This window comes from Peromyscus maniculatus, chromosome 5 (genome assembly GCF_049852395.1).
Source record: "Peromyscus maniculatus bairdii isolate BWxNUB_F1_BW_parent chromosome 5, HU_Pman_BW_mat_3.1, whole genome shotgun sequence".
NCBI classification, from domain to species: domain Eukaryota; kingdom Metazoa; phylum Chordata; class Mammalia; order Rodentia; family Cricetidae; genus Peromyscus; species Peromyscus maniculatus.
Window position 1 is genome coordinate 27,040,051 of NC_134856.1, and position 9,950 is coordinate 27,050,000.

General features: G+C 45.1%; 1 protein-coding gene and 1 long non-coding RNA gene across 6 annotated transcripts in view; both read right to left on the reverse strand.

The window, feature by feature from the left end:
• Positions 1-3,026: 3,026 nt before the first annotated feature.
• LOC121829375 (uncharacterized) lies at positions 3,027-4,847 on the reverse strand. Its single transcript, XR_006072159.2, has 2 exons — positions 4,778-4,847; positions 3,027-3,657 (listed from the first exon to the last, which is right to left on the reverse strand). It is a non-coding gene; the product is annotated as an uncharacterized LOC121829375 (long non-coding RNA).
• A 4,517-nt stretch (positions 4,848-9,364) lies between these two features.
• The window catches only part of Znf827 (zinc finger protein 827), a 172,854-nt gene continuing 172,268 nt past the window's right edge, over positions 9,365-9,950 (reverse strand). For all 5 annotated transcript variants that reach the window (XM_042277497.2, XM_016006182.3, XM_016006188.3 and 2 more), the window contains one exon: positions 9,365-9,950. This exon is cut by the window's right edge and continues 3,575 nt beyond it. The gene's annotated coding sequence lies outside the window, so the exon portion shown is untranslated.

A 9,950-nucleotide genomic window follows, 5' to 3' on the forward strand; every position in this document is an offset into this window, starting at 1 on the left:
AGCTGAGTCCACTCTTCCACCGTATGAGTTTCTGGAATGAATTCAGGTGGTCAGTGTGGCAACGAGGGCTTTTACTCCCACGGAGCCTTCTCGTTGGCCCATGAGGGCTTTAGCTGTGTTTTACAAGTAAGAACCACACATTTCCTTGATAACCTCAGGATGTTATTTTCTATTCTTTGTCAATTAAAAATTATTTATCTTTATGTATATGAGTGTTTTGTCTGCATGTACGTCTATACATCATTGACATGCCTGGTGCCTGTGAAGGCCAAAAGACAGTATCAGATCCCCTGGTACTGGAGTTAGAGATGATTGTCAGCTGCCATGTGGGTGCTGGGAATTGAACCTGGGTCCCTGGAAGAGCAGCCAGTGCTCTTAATGGATGAGCCATCTCTCCAGCCCCATGTTAATCTTTTATTAACTGTAGCTGCTCACTCTCCAGATTCTGCCATGCCCTTTCTCTTTTTTGAGACAAGGTTGTCCTGGATCTCCCTATGTGGCCAAGGATAACCCTGAGTTAATTGCGTCCTGCCCTCACCTTCCCAGGGCTGAGATTACAGGCCCACTCCATAACACCCACTTTATGCTATGCGTTGGGGATTGAATTGAAGGCCCTATGCACGTTAGGTAAGCCCTCTACCAACTGAGCTGTATCCCCAGGCCCCCCCTCCATTCCTCATGTTAAATAACTAATGCTCTAACACTGTATGTGAACAGACTGCTGGAGCTGGGGGCCCAAAGAAAGAATTATTTTTTAAGAGGGAGAGAGATTCTGAAATAATAACCACCTCTTGTATTAAAATTTTGTTCTCATAAAATGGCACTTAGAAAGAGTCACTTCTAGAACACTTGTGACAAATATTTAGCAGATATAATTACTGCAAAGTAGTTCCTTCAAACCCCTGCAAGTGTGGCTTGCTCTGAATTCGCTACTTTGAGGTAACACACGCAAAGCGTGGTCTTGGAGGCTCTGCCAGATGGCCCCTTCAGAATAAATGCTTTCCACATGAGAATGCTTATATTTGCGTTTCTGGCATGAATTAATACTCTTCTCATGATATTTAATAAAAAACAGATTATTTCATTTCTGTCTCACGAAACCAAGTACCTTCCCATTCTGTCTGGTGAAGGTTATTTTTCCTGTTGGTGAGGTGGCAGCCAGTGTGGGCTCTGGGGAAGGAAGCCCTTTCTCTCCAGCCAGAATGGCACGCAGCCGAGAAGGATTTGAGATCCATCTGTCTCCATGAAGGCTGGGTTAGCCTCAGAAGAGTGGCGAGAGGCCAGGGAGCCAACATGGACATCCTTTTAACTCCCAGACTTTCCTTCTAGCTCGCTGTTTCTTGAGATGCCTTTGGCTGATAGACACTGGGCCTCGCAAACAGTGAGTGCAGGGTTGGTTCAGAACAGCCTTCTTGCCCTTCAAAGACAAGTTTAGTCCAAAGAGATGTGAAAAGTTGGTGTGGAGCGTGGCTGGAGATTCTAAAGCCTGCAGCTGACTTTTCTCCTCTTGGAAGGAATTCAACATAGGAAGAGGAAAAGTTTAGAAGGGAGGGAAAGGTTGGGATCCGAGGCAAGAGCGAGATCTGCATGAGCTTGAGTTATCTCACTATTGAACTTAACGCTAGGCCGAGTTTTCTTCTCCTCGGTCACTCTGCCTTCTCACCTCCAAGTCACTCTCACTTACCAGAGTCTGGCTTCTGTCCATGGTCTGCCACTGAAATGATGTCCTTGGAAGTCACCAAGGTACATCTTTGTGGTAAAGACCGTGCGACTCAACCTCCCTGCACTGATCTCTCTGCAAAGTGTCTCAGAATTCTCTCTGCCCTCAGTTTCTGTCCTTGCTTGAGATTTCTCTGGTGGGTTCTTCTCTTTCTCCAGAGTTGCTACCCACATCTCCACCTCTCCAAATCTGGCATCTTCTAAGGTTCTGCCTTAGGAACCTTTGTTGCCATGACAGCTGAGTTGCTATCATAGTGTTATCAACTGTACTGTCTTCAAATACCATCTTTGCATCTACAGGCCTGATGGTGAACTTATTTTTAGCCCCAGAACCATTTCTTTTCTAGAATGTCCGAAACAGAGAAGAGTCTATTGTGATATACCTGGTGAAGATGTGGAGGACCTCTAGGAGTTAAGAGTGGAAAAGACTAGGCTGGAGAAGTGAATGGCTCAGGTGGTTAAGAACATTGGCTCCTCTTGCAGAGGACCCAGGTTCAATTCCCAGCACCCACAGCAGATCACAACCATCCATAACTCCAGTTCCAGGGATCCAACACTCGCTTCTGACCTCCACAGGCACCAGGCACACATGTGGCACACACACATACATGCACATAAAATGTATCTAAAAAAACAATTTAAAAAAAGAGCGGAAACTACTTGGGCACAGTTATTAAGTAGTTGGCAGGTAGAGTAAATAGGGCTCTGTAATGGCTTTGCTGTTCAAAGAGAGGAAGGACAGAGAGGGAAGAGGAGAGAGAAGAGGGACAGAGTGAACCAAGTTTCGTGCCTTGAGCACCTTGGAGAGTGGGTGCCACCCTACTGGAGTTAAGGAGCTTGTGTTCAGCCACAGCATTCTCAGTGTCTTTTGTAGTCTCTCACGGACTAGAGGGCTCTCAGTAGAAAGGGAGCAGGGCTCAGGACCTTAACAAGGGAACCGAAGCCCTTCACAAGCTGCCTTTGTTTGGTCTCACTGTAGTTTTCCCAGGGCAGCAGACTCCACAAGGCCGTTTTCCACCTTGCCTTTGCTCAAGCTGTTCTTTCAATCGGGAATATTCTTCCCACGTTTCCTGCTTAGGAAAGTGCTACTTCAGTGTGTACTTCACTTTCTCAAACTGCAAAGAGCCTCCGCCTTCCCATGAACACGAATGTTTCTGGGTTATAGGGAGTCTCTCTCAGGATGAGCCCCAGAGCTACCCATAATCCATTGCCTCCTTCATCATTGTTACCCACCCCTGCTCTTCACAGCCTAAAGTTTCTGTCCCCACATATAGGAAGTAGAACACAGAATCACATATGTACATAGATAAGAATTAATCTCTATCCAATATTTTATCAACATTTTTGTGTCTTTCTCTTGGTATTATAATGCATGTTTTCAAATATGCACTTTTACTGGTTGGCAATTCTATTTTGTTTTTCTTAAGACAAAATTTCTCTGTGTAGCCCTGGCTGTCCTAGAACTTGCTCTGCAGACCATGGTGGCCATGAACTCACAGAGATCCGGCAATTCTTTAAGACTGGAATGTATCTCATCAATATCCATTTCTTTCTGACTTGCTTAGCACACAACTTTACACACGAAATAGCAAATGAGTCCAGGAAGGGATGGGAGAGAAGTGGTTGTTAGAGCAGACTTGGACTCACTGTGGAATACGGTCAACTGGGATGGAAAGTTTGAATTCTATACATAGAATTCTCTAACACAAAACCATGTATGTGCATATTTAGCCTCTTATGCACAGGCAGACAAGCCAAACTGTTAAGTCCTTCATCAGCAGGAAATTATCACTCTGCTCGTTGAAAAGATACACGGCCTCTGTGTACCTGGCACTCCTGCATACCTAGCCATGCTGTATGCCTGTATCTGGTGCCATAAAGAGAGGGGGCCTTGACGGAGAGTCCAGGGACAATCCACTGCTGTTCCCGTTTGTTTCACTGTAGGGAAGATGGGAAAGGGGGAGTCTTTTGATTAATGAGATTTCTTTGATCCTTAATTATTCTTTTCATATGTTAGCCTCCTTCATCAACTTGCTTTGATTTTGGGCAGCACAAGGAAAAAAATGAAAAGATGTTGTCTTCTACTATGAGGCCTGGAATAGCAAACTTGACGACCTTCCTTCTGGATGCTCACACACATATGTTTGTTTATACCTAACACTATACACATTGTCTGTGCATTCTTTAGATATGTGTTCCATGCTATCTGACCACCCATCAGTCTCTGCTTCTTCAGTCCTCCTTTGGTAGGAGGATTTGATCTAGAGGATTTGAATTTTTGATTCGCTCTTCTCCGTGAAAGTAGAGCGTCACCGTCTAACCCGCAGTTTTTGAGGGAATTGCAGACACAGAGAAAATGATTGCTGAGTGTAATATTTCCATTCCAAATTGGGGTTCCCAATTGTGTTGTAGAGCCGCCTTCACAGTGTGCTGGGGTCTGTGAGAGCCACGGGGTGCCTTTGCTTGGCTGGAGGCTGGTCCTAGGCTACTGAGAGAGTCCTTCCTCTGGGCCCTTGTCTGGGCTCCCTGGCTCACAGGGCCGCCCAAGCAGGAAGCAGCTTACATCCTTGACACAGTTTTTCTAAAGGAATCCTAGAATGTAGTGGGTAGATGCTTGAGCCATGCCCTGAAGCACCTCCCCTAGTACTGTTACATCTGCCTGTGACCTTGAGGTACCTGCCCCTGGGGCGTGGCCCCTGGGGACCCTCAAGACCTGGGATGCATTAATGCTCTCTCTCTCCACTACCTCGCGGTTTTGGCCGCTGAGACCAAACAAATCAGCGTGGGACATAGCTGCGGGGACGGGGCGGGAAAAGCTCCCCCTGAACGGAGGCTGGTGGGCCGGTGGGTGCTCAGCACCAGGCGTATTTTGCGGCTTGTATCGGATGCAAGTCTGCCACGGTGTGCAGAAGAACATAGACTCGGAGACTTGGGAGGGAGAAGAGAGGGAGTGGATGGCCAACCCATGCTCCCATGTGGGGAGTTGGGTGCCAGATAATGGGATTAATCCACAGAGTCTACTGAATGAGCACAGCAATGTATTTGGGGGTTAACTCACAAGCACGGGAGATTTATCGTAGGGTCCAAGGTCTCAGCATCCGAAACCGTGAGGTGGTGACGAGAGAGCACATGAGTAAGCCAGGTCTTCGGCCACACCCCAGGGCCGTGTACCTCAAGGTCACAGGCAAGTGTAACAGCTACCTGCTACCTCACAAGGCGGTGCTTCAGGGCGTGGCTCAAACAGCCACTACACTAGAACATCCTCACCAATGGAACAAATACACAACCGACCCCACAATGAGAGTCCTAAATCAGTGGTAAAGCATTTGCTTAGCTCATGTGAGGCCCTGAACTCCACTGCAAGACAGACAGACAGACAAACAAGCAAAAATCAAGCAAGGAAGCAAGTAAACAAAATCCCAAATGAGAAGCGGCTCTGGAGACTCACCCATGGAGGGCTTTGGACTGCTTTTCCTTCCTCAGCATCGTGACCCCACGCTGCCCTTGACTCTGACAGCTCCATCATTTTTCTCATGAGTGGGAGGAAGAGGGAAGAACTTTGAGCAAACACCTCAGGTGGGGTGAGGGAGCCAACTTTTATCTAGAGCGTAAAGTCCTGGCAACATGGGGACAGGAATAACAGCTCTGCTGGCAGCTCTCGTTCCCCACTCTACAAGCTCGCTTTCCTGCGGCCTGTGCCAGCTGTAACCGATGGGGTCACAGTCTGACTTTACCGCGTGCTTTCTCCAGGCAGGCCCGCTCCGTCGTCAGCGCCGTGCCTGCCCCCAGAGGCCCATCCCGCCATCCCTCGCCATGGGCAAACCCATCGCTTACGGCTGAAGGAGTGACCACTCTCTGTTGTCACTAGAACCCAATCTTTCCACCCCTTGTGGCAATTCTCACGCACCTCGAGAGGGTCATCAGAGGGCTTGTATTCTAGATGTCCGTGGGGATGATTGGCACCAGCACAATGAAATTGGGTCTTTTTTTTTTTTTTTAAAAAAAAAAAAAAAACCTGTTGCATTCTTTCCAGTTTCCCACCTGTGTTCTGGAATTGCTTCCAAAATAAATGACTGCACAGGAATCTTTTTCTCAGGGCTTTATTGGAATCCAGAAAATACAGTTGTATAAAGCTAAATTACAGATAGGTAATAGGGACAGATAAACAGGTATGTCAATCTAGAGAAAAGATAATAGATATAGCTAGATCGACAGATAACATAAATATGTGGGTAGACAGACCCTAGAGAGAAGACAGCTAGCTAGCAGGCCAATAGGTAGATAGATGGTGATATCTGCTATACCTGTATTCTGGACAGACTCATTGCATGGAGAACGTTCTAGCAGACATTCTGCTTGGAAGGGAGAAGCAAAGAAGATGAGTTCCTTCCTGGCCTGTATAGCCCACACTGCAATGGCTATGGATTGTTAACTAGGAATTACAGTTAGAATAAAAACCGTTTGAGATGGAAGCCAGATAATGGCTGCTACTTTTCTAAGCTTCCTTTGGATCTGGAGAAACTCGTCTTTTGGGGATGATCTGGAAAGAGCCCTACAGATGTGGTCCTAGCTGGGTATGTGTACATCTATTGTGATATCATTTCCCTGTAAGCACACAGGATGTGTCTACGAGCTAGTTTTCCTAATGTGCCTACAGTTCACGGAGTGAGAGTCTTGAGAAAGTGGGCATATCATAATATTTAGCAATTCATTATGCTAAAATTAAAATGACTTTCGTGACACCTGCTAAGACATTTATTCTCTTACAGAAAACACATGAACCACTCTTGGCAGGGAGCTCAGCTACCCCATTCGTCATCAGAAGGAGACAGAGCAGCAGGGTGGTGGGAAGAGTCAGAGGGAGGGAGGTAGGCAGGGAAGGTCTTGACACCCCATGCATCTTTTTTCTAACTCATTTAACCAGATGAAGTAACCACAGGTTGGTAAAGCATGTTCAAGCCACCCTCGCGGTGACTCAGGCAGTCAAAGCCTGGTGATTTAGTTTTAATTCAAAGAGAACAATGTCAGACAACTCAAACTCTGGAATGGGTGGAAAAATATTTTTAGTCATTTTTTTTCATCCCAGAGCCCACTGTGGCTTGAGAACAGAGGTGCTGATATACTTTATGATTGCCTTGCAAGAATTCTGTCTTGCAATGACTTTTTCGTGTTTAGAAAGAGCCAGAGAATCATGCTTTATTATTTGCAATATGTTAGAATGAAGAGGGGTCTTAGCAGCTAGTTCGGCCTCTTTTGTGTGTGTGTGTGGAGGGGGAGTAGTCAGGGGGCAGCTTTGGGCATTGGATTTTGTTTTGAGGTAAGGCCTCCTGTTCTCCACTGCACATGCCAATCTAGCTGGCCCCTGCTCTGGGGATTTTTGTCTCCACCTCCTGTGAGAGGATTGAGATCACAGGCATGTATTATCACACCCACTTTATGTTCAGGGAATTCAAACCCGGCTCCTCACATTTGCCAGGCAAGCACTTTAGCCACAGAACCGTCTTTCTGGCCCTCAACCTCTTCTTCCGAGATGCTTAGCATTATGTAATAACTGCATCTTTCTCGGCTGAACCAGGCCTCAGCTTCACAGCAGTGTCTCTCCTGGTTAGAAGTCATTCATGACCAGACAGGTCCTGTCAAATGGGTAGAAACCCATCTGGCATAGGGGGATTTATTTTGAAATAGGAATTAAAGTAGACTCTCTGCTCTTGGTCTATTGAAACCTGAGAACTAAATAATACTTAGTCATTTCAAAAAGGAATTCCAAGAGAATACGGCCATTGGCTTTCTTCCTCTTTTTGTATTTTCTACCAACCTAAGCACCTGATGTGCTGTTCAGTTTGCAGATCCAACTCTTTAAGAGTTATGAATGAGAGATCTGTAACTTCCTGAGAAGTAGCTGAGGTCTTGATGGATAATTTGAGATCACTCAGGTTGTGAACAGGGGAGGATGGGCTTTCTTAGGTAGCAGGGGCCCCCACATGTCACTAGACCCGGGACCTCTGCCTGCTTGATTAATGGGATGCTTCACAAAATGAACCCCACTTTGAGGAGGCCCCCCTCTTCTGTGCTGAGGGGATTTGGTGCAGTTGAGAAAGCTGGCAGCAGAGTGACCTGAATTTCTGTAATTGATGGTCCTTTGGGATGAGGTCTGAACGTCTAGGGTACTCCTTTACCACGGGACTTCACTCACCAGCTCTAAGCTGCATTTGGGAAAGACTCAGTTTGACATTCTGTCAGCTGGAAGCACAGCTGAAGACCCTTGGTGGCCACCTCTCCTTATGTATGCTCTGCGTCCTCCAGGCCCTCCGTCCTCACCACTGAGAGCATCGAAAGGCCTGACGAGGTGTGCCTCCCCCTTTAAGCTGATCATGTTATCCGTCAGCACTCAGAACTGGGGTAGAATTCTAGCATGATACCCATGTTCACCAAACCTTAGTATTTCCCCGTTCCCCAGTGACCCAAGCCTCTGATTAATGATCAGATAAATGCAGACGTCTTCTGTCTTGAAAAACTCTGTTCTCAGATCATTCCTTACGTTCAGTGGAAGCTCATCTCAGGGAAATGATTTCCAAACTGACAAATGATTTCTGTCCATTGCTGCCTGTTCTCAACGACAGGGGATAGATATGGAAACTACTGTGTCTAGGAACAAAAGAAAACAAAATCAACAAAAGAAGTGTGCACCAAATGGGAAGCCACTAGTGTTCGGAGTGCTAACCAAGGAGTCTATTAATCTTAATATTTTTCAGAAAGGCCTAGGCACCCCTAAACAAAGCTGTGGGTCACATAAAAGAATATGCCTTCACTTAGAAGTACTTATTGAATAAAAATGAAGATAGAAATGATTAGTGGCTGATTCATTTACACAATGGCTTCTTCTACAGTACCACAATTTAGGAATATATTGACTCACTTTAAATGTTAGATTAAAGTGGCTCGCATTTTGAAATAAGCAAAGGATATTATATTTATAAGCATGCAAGTTGAGAGCCAGGCCAAACATTCTCATCCGTTTTACATATTTTTATCAATTGCCATGGATTCACAGGAAAGTCTCATGGATGGAACTTTAAAATGAATTTTAAAAATTATTTTTGGTAGTCATTAAGATTTTTATCTCCTTTTTTGGTCTTAGGTAATTTCTCTGGCATTTTTCCTTGATTGACAAACCATGACTTCTTGCTCTGATGTAGAATATGTTTAGCTTGAAGAATATACTATTCCCCCCTCATTAAAAATTCCTTTTTGCTGAACTTTACTAAGACAGATGGATTCATCTGCATGTTCACTCCCTTTGGCTATGAGGTCAATAAGATGACATCAGGCAGGAGAAGGTAAGTAAAGATGCTGAACACTTGGAAACATTCCTACAAACACGTCCAGGAAGGAGCCGGATGCTGTGGTCCTGCAAGACACGTCAGGCTCTCGGCCTTAACAGATGTTATTGACTTGCCGGTAGCCATGTTTATGAGCCCAGCTGATGAAAATTTGCTGCACTTTGCAACAGTTATAGCTAGGACAGGAATTTCAGGAAACCTGGAACACAGTGAAAAGAAAACAACAGGACAAAGAAAGATGAACAAAACTCTGAGGCTTCACAAGCAGTCAAGGATGGCAACCAAGAAAGAAAAAGAAGCCAGAGTATAGCCAACCTTTTTTAATTAGAGTATATTATACTTCCAAACTGGATACACTAGAAATCGGCAATGCAACGTAAGATGCAAAGGAGAATACCAGTTACTGTCAAAATGACCCTGTACAGCCTTGAATGCAAAAGCTTTATACAATACAAATCCCAGTCATGTACACAAACCTTGACAGTATTATCATCTGAACATAATATGAGGAGTTTAAAAAAAAAAAAAAAGGAGAGGAAAGTGCTGAGGACCCTAACTGCATCACTCTATGGAAAAGCGGGCAGCTTCCATGGGAGAATGCAGAGTGAAAGCCGAACTAAAGTCAGCTGCTAGGCGAGTGTCTCAAAGGTGTTAGTGTTTTTCACGGGAAGGATGTCTACGGAATACATCCTTCCCTGGGTATCAATCAGCAAACCAGATTCAGGGGCACATTTTATCTAGGTGGATTCTGAAAAATGCTGTAGATTTTCTTCTTTATTAATAACAACAATAATATAAAAAGTCAAACAAACTGCAAACACACGTTTTCTCACTCAGAAAACTTTATAATTTACCAGAAAGATTGATGACTCTTTCCAAAGTGCTAAAAAA